General features: G+C 41.0%; 1 protein-coding gene across 1 annotated transcript in view; it reads left to right on the top strand.

Annotated features, from left to right (window-relative positions):
- LOC306853651 (sequestosome-1-like) overlaps nt 1–20,072 on the top strand; it is a 117,831-nt gene that overhangs the window by 27,092 nt on the left and 70,667 nt on the right. The gene's annotated exons all lie outside the window — the stretch shown is intronic.

The raw sequence follows: 20,072 nt of genomic DNA, 5'->3' as shown, positions 1-20,072 counted from the left end.
GAACGCGTTAGTTAAAACAATAAGATATTTATCAAAACCTATGTCTTGCTTTTTAAAAAAAAAAGTTTGACTTTATAACAGATACAAAGTTAAATAATATAGAGACGACTTCTCTTACCGTGGTGTGAAATAAAAAATATCAGACCGTTAAACAACAGTATAAGATAGCTGTAAAAATCTTCTGACATTACAATTGAAAACCTAGCTTTTGTCCCAACTTAGAAAAGTTAAACAAACGTCTATCTTACGGCGATCGTTAAAACACCAGCATAAGATACTTGTCGAAGTCTATCTTATGGTCTACCATTAGCTGCACTGACAGAAAGTTAAACAAAAAGAAAAAGCCCTGACCATCTTACGTTGAAACATCCGTCCTCCGCGCTGTCAAAACTGAGAATGAGCTCCCGGGCTGCTGTCAGGCCACACCCACATAGCCGCCCCCTAACGCTGTAAGAGAGACCGACACAAAGGCTTAATTGTTAAAAGAATTAAAGTAATGTTTTAACATTAGAACAAAGTTATTTTTAATAAACCTTTATCATTTCTCAATTAATGAAACCGTTCACTATTCATCATAAAGCTTTTCACTTTAAAAGGTTACACAAGCTTCTTCTAAACAAACGCCCCACAGGGGGAAAAATGTTGTTTGTTTGTCTTATTTTATTTAAGCGTCTTAATTCCTATAATAGACCTTTGATTTCTGTCAAGCTTCTGCCGTGGTATAACCCAGACTTTTTTCGTTTTAAAAATGAGGTTACACAAGTTTTCTTTTAAACATTCACCTCTAACCCACAGGAAAGTGTTGTTTTATTTTATTTTATTTTAGTTATTCATACTTAACACCTTTTATTTATTTACTCTTTGATATTGTCAATCTTAAAACTTCCAGGATGCTGTGTCGGTTAAAATACACATGTGCGAGGACAAACTGAAATGATAGCAAATGTTTTGGGTTTTCAGTCATAATTAGAGGGGGTAAACTTTTTTTTTTTTTTTTTCTACAACATCTTACGAATGTAAATGTTTTGTCTCACGCAGAGCGAGCAAATGAGAAACTGCGTTGCGCGTCTGGCCGCATGACCACTGAAACGGTGTTATCTGATCAACGTTGTAAAATATCTAAAGTTTCTGGGGATTCAACTCATTTGCAATCTAATGAGTTTTGAGGGGCTCTGGCGTCATAAACTTCGTTAGAACGTGGTTCGTTGATTAAAACAGATGGTCTTTCTAACATGTTCAGCGATCAAAGGATATCCGCTTTAAGCATTTATGAGGCGCACCTGCGTGTGTGTCTGTGCGCCTCTGTCGAAGGTTTAGGCAAAAGTTCGCGACCCGGTCAAAGGAAGCTTTTCATGACACACATCTGGTGAAGTTAGATGTAGTTGAGAATTGTGTATTTATAATGAATTTATAATCTATTCGAATACGGCTTTAAACTAACGTTTAGGATGTGATGAGATAGTCAAAGAAGGCGATCCCCACAGGTCCCCAAAGATGATGGTTTTAATAAGACGGTCTATGCTGCAGGAAAACAATCTTTAATTTACTTAATTTTACCTAGTTTTATTTCTTCCCAACATAAGAATTAAATCAGTCCCTGCTTCAAACGTGTATTTGAACGGATGGGTTACATCATACGAGTTCAATAAACAGATATTCTGAGATTTGATTTTGATGGTTAAAACCTCTCGTCGAATTTAAACACTTCTAGATAAGGGAAGAACAGGCTCTACACGTGAGAGGGTCTACGATAACACGAACTAATTATCTTGTAAAGAAAAAAAGAAAGATCTAAAATCCGTTTCAACCCATCTCCAACAGAGTTCAGTAAACTGATGAAGACCAGACGGGTAACTGCGGCTGATGAATTTGAGCGGGAGGGTTTTGATGAGATTTATAACAAAAGTCAGAATCTTTTTTTTTTTTTTACGATAACGGTTTACGATACAATTGCAGAAAACGCCCACTCCCTGAAATGTTAAAAACCATGGTCTATTACATCTTCATTATCTGTAAACTCTGTTTCTCACACGACAACAAAATACCTCAGCGACCTAAGGGACAATGGCCAACAATTACGACGGTAAGTCTGTGTTTTGTTCACAGATGATATTTATGATGATATTTTGTTTAAAATGAATATTTTAATGTATATTTGTTTAACACTATGTTATTATCTTCAGATACTTTTGAGAATATCGAATTTGACGAGGGTTTGGAACAAATCCTTGAAGATATATGTAAGTCTTTACATTTGCCTATTGAACAGTTTAACATCTAATAACCGTCCATAATAGGGTAATAACAATCCTTATCATTTATACAGTTGATGAAACACAACTATTTGTTCGTGGTGACGACGTAGGAGTTAATGGTGAGTTATACAGATTTTTTTCTTAACATCTTAAAAAGTTCCAGGCTCTCAAACGGTCTCTGATGATTTGACAGCCGAAGGGGATGATGACGTCGGGGTCGCGGTAGAGGAGGTTGTGGTGAGAACGGACTTACGTCACGAACCAGATAACGTCACACAGCCCGATCCCTCCCACGGTGACCGTTCAACAGAAAGAGTTCACACGCTTACCGACTGTGAGAGTGGGCGCAGGACAGAGACCGGTTCTCCCAGACAGCCAATATATGGTTGCGGTCAAGGTGTAAAACGCCTGAGATTACCGGAACAGGATGCTGATGCACCAAGCACTAGTCGTTTAAGGACTTCAGAAAATAATGGTATGTATTAAAACAGAAAAACAGATTATTCTTATGTTCCACTTTTATCTAATAAATTAATAAAAGCATTATTGTTATTCTTTTTACAGAACAAGATCATGACGAAGGAGGTCTAACAGCCTGGACTGATTCCATGATTAACGCTTGGGATCAGGGATCGTTCACTGATTCGGAAGCTGAGGAGGAGGAGGAGGATTTACCCCAGGAACTGTTCCGTGAATGTGATTTAAATAGGAGACTTGATCGCGAGGCGCTGAACCGCCTTAACCGATACTTTGAGAGAGTCTTCGACCTGGCTGGACAGCCCTTATCATACCGGGAAGTAGAAGAGATTGCATCTAACACTCAAGGTGATGTAATTTCGATTTTAAGAAACATAATCGAATGCCAGCAACAACATACAGACACGCCTTAAGACACGCGGCTGAATTTTGGAGAAACTGTCACGAACAGTTGTATAATCAATTCAGAGAGTTTCAGCAGGCTATGATCCACGTGCCGGAAACTGTCCGTGATCACCAGGTCGAATTAAGGCTTACTGTTAACGCCTTATCATTGATATCTGAACGTTTGAATCTTTTACAAAGAATGTTAGTAGAATTGCATGATCGAATGATGGGTGAAAGATAAAAAAAAAAAAAAAAATATATATATATATATATATATATATATTTTTTTTTTTTTTTATATATCTTACATTATTTGTATGTTACAGGTATTGATTTTTCATACAATTATTAGTATTTGTCATTGACAACGGATTATCATTGTTTTATTTGTGTTATTAGTATGTATGGCGAATTCTTCTCATCGTTGATTGTTTGATTTATATCATCAACATTTGATATGTATTGATTTGTATCTGGTTATTATTATCTGTTTCTGATTCAATTTACAACCGGTTGACATATCTGGTCATGTTACGTTGTGAACCATTGTGATGTTTTCAAGGGGGGTACGTTTGTCTTTAAGGTTGAACTGTTTTTGTATTTACTGATTTAAAAATAAATTTTCAAAATGAGCAGTAAAAGGTGTCACGACCATTTGCATAACCATGTCTCAGAGGAGGAACAGAGAACATCGAGACCCAGACACGATTTTCAAAATAATGCAGATCAGTTACGTGATCTGATTCATAATCAGTTACAGATGTTACAACCAGATTCGCTTAACATGATCGAAAGATTACACGAACGAATTACAATTTCCGTGAAATTGACACTGATGATTACGCTGCATATAATATCTTTTTGCAAGATATTTTGAACGAGATCGTTGATTTTTCTCGACTGATGGGTGGTGAAGACGGATTTATGAACGTCTCTCTGCAAGGAGAGAGTCTCCCCACATCAATTAATGTGGTTCTAACACCGGATAATAACCACGACGTCGCTACGTTTCTGGATCAAATCGAACGAGCCGCACAAAGCAACGCGGATGTGGGCGCCGATTCCGCATTACAGTTATGCGTATCAGTGGCGAGAAATAACCGAGGAGGGGGCCGTAGAAAATTAGCCGATTTGGCACATAACATGGTCATCCAAAAAAATAAGATGAATCTTTTCATCCCAAAAAATATATCAGACAATATGTGTTTCAGTATGTGTCTAGCACATTTTTTAAACCCGCATAGCCCCGACCAGGAGTTGAACAGAATAGCCAACGACATACACACAAGGTTGGGTTACGGGGTGCAAGATAAAATTGCCTTTCATGACGTGTATAAATTCGAAATGAAGTTAGACTTGAAAATAGTAATCTTTCACAGATCGTGTTCAGGTAAATTGGACGTGTATAAAAACACAAATGAAACGCATCAGAACACTGTGCATTTATATCTACACGAGGACCATTACTACATGATAAAAAATTTGAAAGGATTCTTAGGATACGGGTATGTCTGCGAGTACTGCTATCAAGGCTTTAACGATCCTAACTTACATTATTGCAAATTTACATGTAACACGTGTAAAACGTCCCAATGCTTCACACACGCTAAGAAATGGTTGCAATGTGAGGACTGCGCGAAATATTGCTGATCTGACTTCTGTTATCAAATGCATAAACAACCGCAAACCGACGGTGGGAGATCTAGGTGTGACCTCCTGAAATACTGCGATAAGTGTTGCAGACAATACAGAACAAAATGGGCAGGCGATAAACTATTACTGCATGTGTGCGCGCCGTCCAAATGTACGAATTGCAACGAGATTCTGGTAGATGAAGGTCATCACGCCTGTTATATACAACCCCTAAAACCTGACGAGCATAGTGAAAAGTATATCTATTATGATTTTGAGACAATGTACGAAAATGGTAAACATGTAGCAAATTACGTGTGTGCCATTTCGCAAGACGGCGAGGAGTTTACAGCCGGAGGTATCGACTGCATAGACAAGCTGGTTAAACATTTCAGAAGGGCAAAATATGCTGACTTTACATTTATAGCTCACAACGCATCGGGGTTAGATTCTTATATATTGCTCGAGTATTTTACAAATCAGGGATTGACGCCAAAAATCATACTGCAAGGATGTAGACTGTCCTATATGTACGATCACGCATTTAAACAGCGATATATTGACAGCTACAATTTTTTGTCTATGAAATTGTCCAAAATGACAGCCGCTCTAAACCTAAACACAGACGAAAAAGGTTTCTTTCCCCATCATTGCCTTGTACCTACATGTGCAATGACAATAAATTGAATCCAATCCAATCCAATCCAATCATTTTAATCGTTTGCAAAATGCAGATTATGTAGGTGTGTATCCGCCTTAAGAATATTACGGATATAGTACGATGTCTGGTTCTGATCAGATAAAATTCGACAGCTGGTACCAGAGCGTGGCAGGACAGGTGTTTGACTTCAAAAAACAACTCGCAATGTATTGCAAGAACGATGTTGTTTTGTTGCGAGAGGGCTGTATGAAATACAGAAACGAATTTATCGAATGCACAAACGTGGATCCCTTTGGCTGTGTAACGCTTGCCGGTTGTGCAATGAAGGTGTTTAAAACGCTTTTTTTACCCAAAGACACCATAGCCTTAACTCACAGAAACGCGTATCTTAATCAGCACAAAGCTTTTTCTACCCCGTCCATCCAGTGGTTGGAATACTTTAAAGCGACCAAAAATGTTGATATTCATCATGCCTTAAATCACGGAGAAGTCGGATTTGGTGCTTATCATGTGGATGGATACTATGAGATTAACGGAGATAGAATAGCTTTGGAATTCCTGGGTTGTTTCTGGCACGGTCATTGTTGCCGTTTCAACCCTAACGAGTTAAATCCTGTATCAAAAATACCTTACGGTGTACTCAGAAGACAGTCTGATAATAAAATGGACGTCTTACGTAAGACTTACAATCTCAAAGTTCGTACTATATGGGAATGTCAGTGGGAGAAAGCCAAACAAAAACAAAAACAAAACCCTGATGTTATGGCTTTTATGAGTAATTACACAGCTCCTGAACGACTGAACCCTCGGGAATCGCTTTTTGGTGGCCGGACCAACGCCCTGAAACTTTATCATAAAACCGCAGAGGGCGAACGCGTTTCATATCTGGACTTTACGTCGCTGTATCCTTTTGTACAGTCGCGTAAAACTTACCCGATCGGTCATCCTGAAATAATTTTAAAAGATTTTGAACCGATCGAGTCGTATTTCGGACTTATTAAATGTACTGTACTACCCCCACATAAACTGCTACATCCTCTCATCCCCTTCAAATCATCACAGGGAAAACTATTGTTTGCTCTGTGTCGCACATGCGCAGAGCAGCAACTACAGGAGCGCTGTCAACACAGAGAAGAAGAGCGCGCGTTTTCAGGGGTTTGGACGAGCGTAGAACTCACACACTCTGTAGTTAAAGGATATAAGGTTGTCAAAATTGTGGAAGTGTGGCATTTTCCGCAGACCTCAGACAGTTTATTCGCCGATTACGTTAAGACGTTTCTCAAATTCAAACAAGAGGCTTCAGGTTTTCCTCCGCACGTGGTGACAGATGACGAAAAACAGTCCTACGTCAAAGCCTATTTTGAGAAGGAGGGCGTTCATCTGGACATCGACAAAATCGCCCTTAACCCCGCGCGTAGATCTATAAATAAATATTTGTTAAATGCTCTTTGGGGGAGATTCGGGCTTAGGTGTAATTTACCAACAAGTGAACTTTTAACTGAACCTGAAGATTTCAGCCGTTATATATTTGGTAACAGTCATGACATTAAACATTTCTCATTCGTGTCGGACACAGTGGCCCTGGTCCAATGGTGTTGTGCGGAGACGGACGCCGCCCCCGCGAACGATGTTAACGTGTTTATCGCTTCATTCACCACCGCTTACGGTCGTTTGGAATTATACGATCTTATGGACAGATTAGGATCTCGCGTTTTTTACGTAGATACAGACAGCGTTATCTTTTCAACAAAAGAAGGCGAATGGATGCCTCAAACAGGATCATATCTAGGCGAGCTGACTAACGAGCTTGACGTAGATGACAGCATCGCGGAATTCGCCGCGACCGGACCAAAATCGTACGGTTTTAAAACTGCAAAAATTAAAGTCACCCTTAAAGCTAAAGGTGTGACCTTGCATTTTTCGAACGCCCAAATCATTACCTTAGAAAGCATGGTTTGTCTGGTACATGGTTATGTGACATCACGTGACACGACCCACCTGCTCACACGGACAGAGACCATTGTACGTGATAAAAGGAAATTCACATTGCATAATAGATCAGTTTTGAAAAGGTTCAAAGTGGTTTATGACAAATGGGTTCTTTTGACCGACTACACAACTTTACCTTACGGATATTAACAACATGTCTGGATCACACCATGTGTATGTTGAAGAATGTTTTGATTTTCGTTTTCAATTTCCTTTTTCCGCAGTGATCTCCGGGCCCTCCGGCAGCGGAAAGACTGTCTTTGTAAAAAATTTGTTGTGTAATGCAGATAAGCTGATTGATGTAAAATTGGATAATATTGTGTTTTTATACAGCTGTTGGCAACCTTTGTATGATGAACTCTTGTCATTGTTTGATATTAAATTTATTGAAGGTATTCCAAAATCTTTAATGGATGAAAATTTATTACCTCCTAATAAGAAATCTATTTTATTTTGTGATGATTTAATGGAATTAGCATATTCGAACGATGAGCTCTCACGAGCATTCACGAAATATGTCCATCATAAATCATTTTCCATTATATTGATAACTCAGAATCTGTTTTTTCAAGGTAAAACCAGCAGAACTATTACACTGAACACACACTATATTATTTTGTACAAAAGCCCGAGAGATTCCATGCAAATAATGGTTTTAGGTCGTCAGATTTTTCCAGGGAATATATTTTCCAAATATTTTATGGAATGTTATCAGGATGCAACCAATCAACCCTTTGGTTTCCTTTTGATCGACTTTAAAGCTAAAACGCCCGAGCGCTTTCGTCTCAGATCAGGTCTGTTTTCAGATCACCAGGTGGTGTACATGCAGAAAAGAAGGCGGTAAACTTTGGTGAAAATAAGAAAGAAAATGAGTGACAGGCTTTGTAAAAATCTACCTCTTTTAAAACTGTTATATAAAGCCTCACCAAGGCAGCGACGTGTCATTTTACATACGGCGTCAGATCAACTGATTTTATCCTTGTGCGAGATAGCTCTTAACGTGCTCCGCGGTACCATACCTCTAAACACTGCGCAGTTCCGAAGATTAAAAAAGAGAAAAGATTAAATCAAATACGCAGCGAATAAAAAGATTAGCGTCATAAGAAAAAAACGACTGATTAATCAGAGAGGCGGTTTTCTTGTACCCCTGTTAAGCGTGGCCATACCATTTATCACGAGTTTAATAACGTCCAGACAACATTAGGAATGGAATATGCTGAAAAGCATTACGTGATTCCTCAGAATCAGTTGGATAAATTAAGGTCCGGGAATATTCGCGAGACGATCCAACAAGTTGTGGAGAACAATTTGGACGACGCTATAAGACAAATATTGCAAAGGAGCGATTTAGATCCACACGGGAAAGCTAAACTTTATGCCAATGTTCTGCAGAGGTATTTAACTATAGTAAAACAGGGCGATTTGGAGAGCGGCAGTTTAACTCTCACGCTCCCGAAACAGGACACCGTACGTGCCGATCCACCTGCTGACGCACCTGTCACACCGACTACTGACGCACCTCCCCCGCCGTCTAATAACGGTGATGGAGAGGATCAAATCGTCGACGAGATCTTAAACAACGTACCACGCAGGAGTTTAAAAAACATTAAATTCATTTTGAATAAAATGTCTAATGCTAAGCAGTTGTCTTCATGGACAGAATCTGGAGAGTTTGTGTTTAAAGGACGTGTAATCTCCGGATCACACATATTGGATTTGGTTAAAAGTATAACAGCTCCTCATACGATCCGTGATGAATACAGACCTCGCGGTTGGAAACGAATTTCTGGACGCCTTTGCCCTTTTAAATATACCATTTTCAACTATAAGCAATACGCAAGTTAAACGTGCTGTCGAGACCCTGAAAAGAAAATCACCCACACAGACCCACCAGATGTCGCCAAAGACACCCTCCCCGTTGAAACAACTGAGAGGTAAAAAGAAGTCTGCGGTTACGTCACAACCTAATACCCCCATCGGACCCGCTTTTAATTCGCCAGCTCTTGATGCTACCGCCTGGTTGTTTTTTTAACATAATTTCTTTGTAAACGTTTGAAATGTTTGTATTAAACCTGCGCTGAATTATCAACATGACTGATTACGTATGTCTTTTATTTATACACACACACACGCACGCACACACACACACACACACACACACACATACACACACACACACACACACAGATACATTTGTGATTACATCTTTTTATTTATTAATCACATCTTTCATTTATACAGTACGTGTGTTAATACATTGTCTTTTAGTTATTAAACATGAAATTATAGAAACGTTCTAGATGGTTTACAGAGATTTACAGATCTGGACACACTGATTACAGTTAAATGTCTCACAGAGTCTAGGTTTCAGTCTCTTTACAAAACGAACAACCATGTCATCATTTTTAATCGAATCATCATAATACATTTTAACAATATTTTCATAATCGACCCCTTTTGACATGTGATACAGAAAAAACACACAATGTTGTCCACAGGGGTCTGATGCAATGTTTTGAACCTGTTTGTTAGAGTATCGTACGCAAATAGAATTGTTTTTTAAAAAGTCTTGGACGGTCTTTGGAAAACGCTGATCTTTAGGGTTTCCACCGAAGCTGTCAAAAAAACAGCTAATGCGATCGTTGTTTATGTAGATGGCAACCCAGTGTTGACCCGGTTCTGTGGACGGATCCGTGTTAAAAATAAGCATGGCAGGTAAATTCTTTAAAGGTGATTTGGGGAGGTGATCGGACGGAAGCACTCCTAAAAAATACGTGTTGTGTGCGATTTTATCCATGACTGCCGTTAGTTGAACCGTATTCATTTCAACGTCTCAGTAATAATCGACCAGCACCTGTCTTCGATTGGATATTTCGACGATCGAATCAAAAATCGCATATACGATGATGGTTATGGATTGTCTGAGAGGTTGTCTGAATCGGGCTTCCAGTCTAATGTTTCCTGACCTGATTAGAGAGACGTGATTCGAACAATCTTCATCGGGCGCTAAATTTTAAATTAAAATTAAACGTAGAGGGTGTATCCGTTGAGAAAATCCTGACGATCTATCGCCAGAGGATGATTTTTAAGATGTCTACCGGTAGATAATACCAGTTGATAAAAGTCCCTCACGGCAGATCCTCTCTCATACTCCGGTTGCAGGGGTTTGGATGGGATTTGGACACCGTCACGATATAAAGCCAAAAATTCCAGATTAAAATGTTTAAAAGCAAAGGGGTTTTTGTCGTATGCACCTGAAAAAGCTGAATTTTCCGTCATTGCTAAAATGATGGATTTCGGCAGCGTTCCGAGAAAAAGATTTTCTTGATTAGACACGCGAGATCCTACAGGGATAGAGAAATTCTTCAGACACACACGTTCTATAGGGTATTTAGCGGTGGTCGATAAAAGAGCTTGCGCATGTCCTAGCCGTACACCCGGCGAAACCGAAACTTTTTTCACAAAAAGAGATGCTGATATAATATTGAGTTTATAAGCGGTAGCGTCATCACGCATCAGACAGAACTCGTCTTTACCTCGCGTCATCCGTATTTTTATATCTACACCGTTCAACATTAATTTTTCTTGAAAGAATATGTCGCTATGGATGGGTGCTAGTAACTCTACAACGTTGCTAGCGTTGGTAAACGCGGCTCGCTTCATTAAACCCGCATTCTCTCCAGCAGGGTCTGTAGCGTCCATGTGACCCGCTGTATCTCTGTAAAACAATCCTGCTGAAAAGACGCTTTCGAGGGTATCTTTTCCGAAATTTATCAACGCTTCGATCAAACACCTATAAGGATAAGTGCTAGAGCTCTGCGTTATCAGACGATCGCCTAGAGAAACGTCCACCTGCGAGAATATACAGGCGCCGGGGTAATTTATTAACCCGACGGGCGCACCGTCTGCAATATCGCTGCCGTCCGGCCTGGTTATTTTGATCCGTGTATATAACAGAGTGTTATTTAGATCGACGTAATCTTCGCCTGTCCCCGCAATAAAAATTTCTAGCGGCGATGAGTCCGTTATCGCGGATAGCGGTGGTATTTCGACGTATGTATTTTTTTCGATAGACGTCTGAGTCATAGGTACGGTAAATAAATCCAACTCGGATTTAATACACTCCTCCGACATGTTGTGAAATAGAGACATGGTTTAGAAAATAGTATTGAGCGGTCTTTTGCGCCGGACAGTTTTCTTTACACGTTTCGCACGGGAACGTCTTGAGCGTTTTGCGACCGTACGTTTCTTACTAGCGGGTTTACCCTTCTTCACCCGGCCACTCCCCCTACGCATTCGCACTCCGGGCGGTTTAAAAGACCCGCGTGACATAACCGTTAATCCGTTACCGTTTTGGACGTCGTTGTTATTATCATTATACGATCTCGATAGAGCTGTGGTTACTACGTCGCTAGCTATATTTCTCGCAGCGGCTTTTAGATGCGGTTTTGCTATACTAAAACCTCTTTTCAACAGAGGTAGCGCTGTTCTGAAAAGTGCTTTGAAAATACCGCCTATACCGGAACCGTACTTGACAGACCCGCCGGCGTAGCCGGGTAATCCGTTACCCGCTTGGTTACGGTAGTAAGCGATATAGCGTTCGGGATCCATAGTCGTATAGTTTCGTTAAACAAAACAAAAAACAACTATTTCACAGGTCTAAAGTGGAGTTTAGCCACAACTTTACCGTAAGTGAAACGGACGTGTTTGTTCTGATCGTCTTTGACTTCGATGCAAATGTCTGTAATATTAGACTTATTCACAGGTGCGTAATGCGGCTTATCGAATCTAACACTAATGATGTCGTTAGCCGCACCCTCTATATGTACAGTTCTCAGTAGCGGTACATACGAATCACCGACTGATTGATATTCAATCATGTCTGTGTATATATACATGCTATAAAACCCTCCTCTTATGTCGGCCTGATGCGGGGCGTACGTCACGGCAGGTGCGTCATCAGTACGATCTTTGCTAGGTTGATTTACAGAACCTAGAGATGTGGCAGGTTTTAAACCTAAAATAATAGCCAACTTTCCATAAAATATCAAAGATGTGGTCGTCGGTGCTTTTAGAAATATCCTGTTTTTGACGTGATCGTAACCGAGGGTCACTCTAGGAGGTAGATTCGCATTTATTTCTCTAACCAGAAACAACACATCCTCATAATATCCCGGTTTTAAGGTATTACACACTTTACATATGTTTTGAAGGTTTTTTTCTTTAATATAGATAATCATGCCCTCAGTCTCTTCGTGATGATCCTCATCATACCCCAGTATACCGGGTGTCGTGTTGATAACAAACGCCACATCCTCCTCATTAAACGTATACCAGGATATAGGATAATAAAATTCGATCATGTCCCGTTCTGCCAACCACAACGAAAATTTAGTCGGCCATCCCCACCATTTCACGAGACAGAACACCTGTTTTCCTCTCTTTTTTCGATCTAAAATCTTTTCTATTTTAAACGATTTATCTTGATTCACAATAATTTTTTGTAATTCTTTTTCATAAAAACATCCTTCGATAATATCACCGTCATAGTCTTGTAGCCTGTACACCGGTGGTGTGCGGGGTATACAGGCTGCTATAGTGAAAAACTCTTCCGTGTAATTCTGCGCATACCCCTTAGAAAACACATTTCTGACTTTAGACACTCTAACCACATCGCCGATTTTATACCTAAAAACAGGTGCGTCTTTACGCATGCTTCCGTACAGATTATTAAACACCTCCGCTTCGTTTTCTTTATGAACGTCCAGAGGTCGCATTTTAATACTTTTGTGATAACTTGCGTTATACCCATCTATAAGATCTTGTAAGATGTCATAATAACGCTTTGAATTGACAGCTGTTAAAAATCGTGACATTCTTCCGCGAAGCGTTCGATTAAAACGTTCAATCACAGACGCCTTAACGTCACTCGCCGTAGCAAAATGATGTATGTTATGCTTTTTCATCAATTGTTGGAAATGTTTGTTAAAAAATTCGGTGCCTTTATCAGTTTGTAATTTTTGCAGTATGCGGTTTTCTTAGAGTATAGATTCGAACGCTTTGGTAACCTCCTTCCCCGTCTTATTTTTCAGCGGACGAGCCCATGCGTACTTACTAAAGATATCTATACACGTTAGTAAACATTTTATATTATCGTTTTCTTTTGAATAAGCAGACATATCAACCAGGTCTGCTTGAAACTGCGCATCTTTTCCGTACACCACTACCCTATTGCGCTTGTATTTGACAGGTGCGGTTCTGTGTATATATTCGGTTAATACATCGATAATTTCACACACATCCGTTGCTTCTTTTTTTGACAAGGTCATCACACACACATCGGTTACATAAGTACAAAGACACAAAATGTTACCAATTTTAAGACTTTCTTCATATTCAGACATATTTTCAAGAATGTTTTTAACAGTCGTGTGGATATCATAACCCTTTGCAATACATTGACGCAGCATAATGTTCCACTCGCCCGACATACACCGTACAATGCTCATTTGATTTTTTAATTTCATTAAACGTTTATTATCCACATAACAATCAGTCTCATCATCGATAATCTTATACAATAAATGTATTATTTCTCTCTTAATGTGTCGTTTAAATAAGAGTTTTGTCAGACAGGCTGTGTTGCAGAGGTTTCCCATGTTCCCAGTTAGTCGGAACCTGCCGGAGCACTTTTCTTCCAGTTGTCAACAGCGTTGTAAACAGCCTGTTCACAGGTTTCGTTCACAAGCGTTGTCCTGAGTTCAGCCAATCCTCCGACTATGAACATTTCATCCCTGAGCTCGCACAGAACAGCATCGACAACACCCTGAATCCTTTGGAGGTGTGGGAATAAACCAAACAGTTTCAATGTTCGGGCCAGAATGTGTTTTAGGTCAGGTTTACACACTTTATCCCTTAGTTCTTCAAAACAGCCGAGAAAATAGTACGCAGGAGCCTCATAGAGACATGAATGTTGCGTTTGCGATGGATGATCCGTCGTACAGCCATAACAATCTTTCTTTAACTGTCTGTCTACCAGATGTTCCAGAATGATCCCGACAACAGCTTTAATGATTTTATGACCGGTTACACCGATACATCCGTCGACGTTGTCCGAGACGGTATCAGAGCTTGTAGCATCGTCCGCCGTAGATTGAGACGGTCCGTACTTCGCCAAGAATGCGAGGTTATGGTAACCCAGTTCTTTACAAAATTTGTCCAACCAGACGATGTTATCCGTAGACGTCCATGCGGCACACGCATTGTCATCGCCTACAGAACTAGCTGCGGTTGAAACGTTTTCTTGGGACATGTTGCCACCGTTAGCGATCGAAGCTTATTTCTGTTGGGGAGGTCTGTATTTAATGGTTATAGAATGTGGGCGGTGCTACGTGAGCGCCTCTCCGACTGGTCACACACCATTCAGGGTGAAACAATTTCACTTTTATTTTGTTGTATCTGTCAAACGCGTCGCACCACTTAAACAATTTGTCAATCTTTCCGAATATGTCTTCTAATGCAGGCACGTCTTTCCATTGAAACAAGAATTTAATGCTATAGTATTTGAGATGATCCTCTTCAGATATCGGCCAAACACGTTCGGGCAGACCTTCTGTGGTATCGCTACAAAGTATGTAGATGTAATCATTGCTGTGTTTATTAACTTGATCCCCTAACACTCTGTAACGCATTCCAGGCGTAACACCGTTCCATTCCCCTATGAATAGAGGGTCATCGCATCCGTCTTTTAAATCACGCCAAACGTGGTTGTAAAATAAACACCAGTCTTTTACTGTGAAAAACAGTTCGGGGTCATCGTTGGTGTCGTACGTGAATCTTTCATCGGCGTCCACGGTGCTCAGCCTGACCTCCCTGTTGGTCTTGTCAAAGTTGTAACCGCATATGCGATTACCGGATAAATGAAACTCACGCTTAACGTCATCCAAAGGTTCGTGGAGGAAATTGGTCAAACACGGACCATGTTTCATCTTCCTAGGTGCTAGAGTGAGATCATCCATAGCATCCACGACGGGCTTCTCGGGGGTTTTAGGTATTGATGCCTCAGCCATTGTAGAATAATTTTCTGTTTTTCCAAATTCGCAAAACCTACGTACGTATTTTATGTCTAGGTGAAGATAAGTTATCCTCAACACCGGTTTTTAAACACAGCGTTACAACAGGGGGGCTATCGCTACACCCACATTAGGGCGGTGATGTAGGTGTGGAGGTAGTCAAAGACTTTTATATTGAAGGGTTTTTTTTTAAAAACTGAAAACGGAAGTGACGTGAGCGGGATGAGAGGTGCGCGCGCGACGTACGGAGAGGGCCTGAGAGGCAAAGAGTAAAGAAAAATAAAGCTGACTTGTCGTGATTCTTTCTCGTTGATGTGGACAGCGTTGGACAGGTGTCGAGGGGAGCCGATGAAGAGCTGGACCGAGCTTGTTGTGCTGCTGTGGGTCTTATCACGGAAGTGTGATTGCTGTGGAACTGAATCGGAGAAGATCGTTGTTCAGCACGTTTGCTGAGATGGCGTTGGCGCGAGTGTTTGTTTCCGTCTAAAGAGAGCTGAAGTACTGTGAGTTTTCTTCATTTTTGTTCAACTACAGTTGACTTCCCGAAGAAATATACAGATAGTATTTTTGTTGTTCTTAAAACGAAGCTGATTCCTGAACGAGTGAATTCTGCTATTGTTTTGAGGAAATTCTTTACATTCCGCTTTTGACACGCTACTGCCGCCGTGTGGACGCGAATGGGATTGACGCTTTTCTTTTGACAATATTTCCCCCTCTATTTTTCATATTTTATTTTTGAACATTTTGCAGTATTTCCTCTTGGAGACTTTTCAATTCTTTTTTTTTGCTGGGCTTGAGAACTGAAAACTGAGTTTGCTTGAGTGAATAAATCCGAAATTCCGTGTTTTTCGTTCCAAACGGACAGTCTCATCTACCGGAACCGTTGGTAGAAAAATATTTTTTTTCTTATTATTCATTCCTGAACATTATTTTTCCTGTGTTTAAGGAAAAGGCAGAGACTTTGTGTTATTGAAAAGGTGGCTATTTGTTTGGTTTAATTACCCTGCCATATTGGAACACTCCAGCACCAGTCCAGTTCTACTGTAAGGTAAAACTTATATTCTGGGATTGTGAATGTCATTCAAGCATGTGATTCGTCACGATACATGTCTGATGTGGGCCGAAACGTCTGTAATGCACTTTTGAGTGAACTGAGTATCATTTGAGCTTTCTGTCAGAGCTGTTGTTGTTTTTTTCTATTTTTGTTTGAATATTACTGTTGGAAGGAAAGAAACCGAACAAAAGTTGGAATCTAAACAAAACTTTCTTTTATTTATTTTGTTTGTATATTGCTTGGTGAAATCATAAGAAATCACAAAGTAAACAGAGCTTATTTCATGATTATTGTTTCCTTTATGCTGTTTATTCTTTACTAAGTTTTTTTTGGAAATAAGTGTAAAACTTCTGTTATCTTGGAGTAGGGGCATTCCTACTGTCTTGTGACTGGTATAGGGGAGGAGGGGTTAAGCAACGCCATTATACTCTGGGGTAGCTACCGTGTCTGTTATTAGGATCCAGAGCCTCAAACCTTATCAGTCGCTGCTAACAAAGAGAAATGCATAATTAACAAGACAGATAAAACACACTTCAGTAAAGAAAGTACAGGAATTAATTGTGCTAGGAAGTGAGGACCTAGATCTTATCAATTCCTAGTCGTCCAAGATATATTGGAGCAGAAGTTAAATTCACCCCTACATTGTAGTGAAATTTCTCCGCTACATTAATTTGGCGTCACGAACAGGATCATACTTAGCCTAATTTTTACTGTTTGTAAGCACTCTGTCCCAGGTCTGTGAGTAAGAAGAAAAATGGCAGAACTGGAAGAGCTTAAGAAGGAGTTCGCTGATATGCAGAGGAGGTTAGCGGAACAAGCCGGAGCCCTGGATCATGCCAGAATGGAACAGCGAGAAGCTCTGTTATTGGCAAGGGCTGTAATGGAGCAGCAAGCATCCACTCGTGCCCCTCCAGCAACAATTTACATCCCAAGGGATCACAAACTCACTGACTTCACTGGTACCGCCAAGCCTGGAGAAGGAGGTGTGGAGGAGTGGATTCTTTCCATGAAATCAGCATTCCGTGTCATGAAAGTACCAGATGAGGATCAAGTGGAGCTGATTAAGCAGCACTTAAAGGGAGAAGCTAAAGATACAGTGAAATTCATGTTGAAAGAGGGGGATAACAGTGTGGAGTCCATCTTCAAACTGCTACAGGAAACTTATGGAGATAAGGTACCTGTTGGCACAAGGTTAAAGGACTTTTATGATCGAAAACAAGTACCTGGTGAGACTATACGTGCCTATGCTTATGACTTACGAGAGAAACTTTACAAAGTGAAGCGCAGAGAGCCTGGTCGAGTCCCAGATGAAGAGAGTGTTCTGAAGGAGCAGTTAGTTCTGGGATTAAGGGATGATTTCTTAAGAAGGGAGATGAAACGTAGAATTAAGGAAGAGCGAAGTCTGACATTTGCACAGTTGATGCAGGACGCGATCACCTGGTCTGAGGAGGAGGAAGCACAGTCAGAAGGTATTTTGAAACCCCCGGTGCGTGCGAGGGCTGCAATTCATACTACAGTGGCAACTGGCGACAGTTCATCCCCACTGACATTGGAAAAATTGCACGAAGCAATTGAAAAGATAGCTGCACGTCAAGAAGAATTGTACAAAATAGTTCATAGTCAAGGGAGAGCAGAATCCAACCCTGGTGCTATGAGACGACAACCACTAAAGAACAGTGAAGGGGAGTATATCTGTTACACATGCGGTGAGCCAGGCCACACCAGTAGACGATGTGGGCGAAATAATGGGCTGAAGAACCGTGACTCTGCACCATCACAATCAGCAGGAGAAACTGAGGTGTCAAGAGGGACTTCATCGAGTGACATTATAAACACCAATGGGCCATCTGTAGTACGGAGTCATATGGCTGATTGGAAGGCAGAAGTTCCACAAACAGTAAGGGAGAGCGCGTTTGGTGACTGTTTGACTCTGGATGTAAAGATAGCAGGGATACCCACCCGGTGCTTGTTGGACACGGGCTCTGAAGTCACTACCATCTCAGAATCTCATTTTAAACGTCATTTTGGAAAACAGGATGGATCATTGTCATCTGCTAACTGGGTGCGTCTGACTGCTGCAAATGGGCTGGACATCCCAGTCCTTGGGTGCTTACAGGCAGATGTAGAGTGCATGGGGAGTTTGCTTCCAGGCAAGTGTGTTTTCGTGCTCACAGAATTCAACCCTGATGCGAAGGAGATGAAAGGATTGGATGGAATTGTAGGAATGAACGTGCTTAGTGAATTGAAAAACCTTGTACTGTCAGGAAAGGAATTAAACAAGGAGAGTAGGGTCAACCCACACGCAGATGCAAATGTTAGGAGAGTGATCGCAAGAGTGAATAAAGGTGAGGAACTTTTGGGTCCAGAAGGAAGGATAGGATTTGTTAAAGTGTCCGGGAAGCAAGTTGTCACAATTCCACCCTTAAGTGAGAAGATTGTGGAAGGCCACTGTATTGTACCACCCCAAGCGAAGCGTTATGTACTTGTGGAGGGCACAGATTCTGTTACCCTTCCAAAAGGGCTGTTGGTGGCTAATGTACTCGCAAGCCCAGAGAAAGGAAGAGTCCCAGTGCGGGTGCTGAATCTCTGTCAAGAAACCGTTAAGTTGATGCCGAGGACTAGGATTGCAGTCGTGTCCAAACCGCATAATATAGTCCCAAAACAAATGGTGGAATTTGAAGAGGATGATGACGAGCTGCGTGTTATAAAACCTGTACAATGCAGCATTAAGGCAGAAAGCCAACCCGAACAACTGTTAATTCCAGTCCAGATGAACAAGGAAGGACTGACAGACGCGCAATGTGAGGAGTTAAGTGCACTGCTGACCCAGTACAGTGATGTTTTCTCCAAAAGCAATACAGACTATGGATACACGACGACAGTTACGCATAGCGTACCCACGGGAGATGTACAGCCAATCAAGCAACGTCACAGACGAGTCCCACCTCACATTTTCCAAGAGTTCAAGAGACATGTGCAGGATCTTGTCAGTCAAGGTATACTGAAGGAAAGTCGCAGTCCATGGGCTTCACCTGCTGTCATTGTGATAAAAAAAGATGGCGGTGTTCGTTTCTGCTGTGACTATAGGAGACTCAATCAAGTCACGTTCAAGGATGCCTACCCCCTTCCCCGTGTGGAGGAATCGTTGGATGCTTTAGGAAATGCAACGTTGTTTTCCACACTGGATCTCACGGCAGGTTATTTCCAAGTGGCAGTAAGTGAATCAGACCAGAAGAAGACTGCTGTCACAACGCCGTTCGGGTTGTTTGAGTGGACACGGATGCCGTTTGGCTTATGCAACGCTCCGGCCACCTTTCAACGATTAATGGGTGCAGCATTAGGAGACCTGGCCTTTGATGTTCTTTTGATTTACCTTGACGATATTATTGTGTTCTCAGAGGACTTCAAGAGTCATTGCGAGAGGTTGGAGCTTGTTTTCTCCAGGTTACGTCAACACGGCCTGAAGCTGAAGCCGAGTAAATGTTTCCTCCTGAGGCCAGAGGTCCGGTTCTTGGGACACGTTATTTCGTCTAAGGGGATTCAAG

This window comes from Barbus barbus (genome assembly GCF_936440315.1).
Source record: "Barbus barbus genome assembly, chromosome: 33".
Lineage (NCBI taxonomy): Eukaryota > Metazoa > Chordata > Actinopteri > Cypriniformes > Cyprinidae > Barbus > Barbus barbus.
The sequence above is the reverse complement of the archived record's forward strand: the minus strand, read 5'-3'. Positions and strand labels throughout refer to the sequence as shown.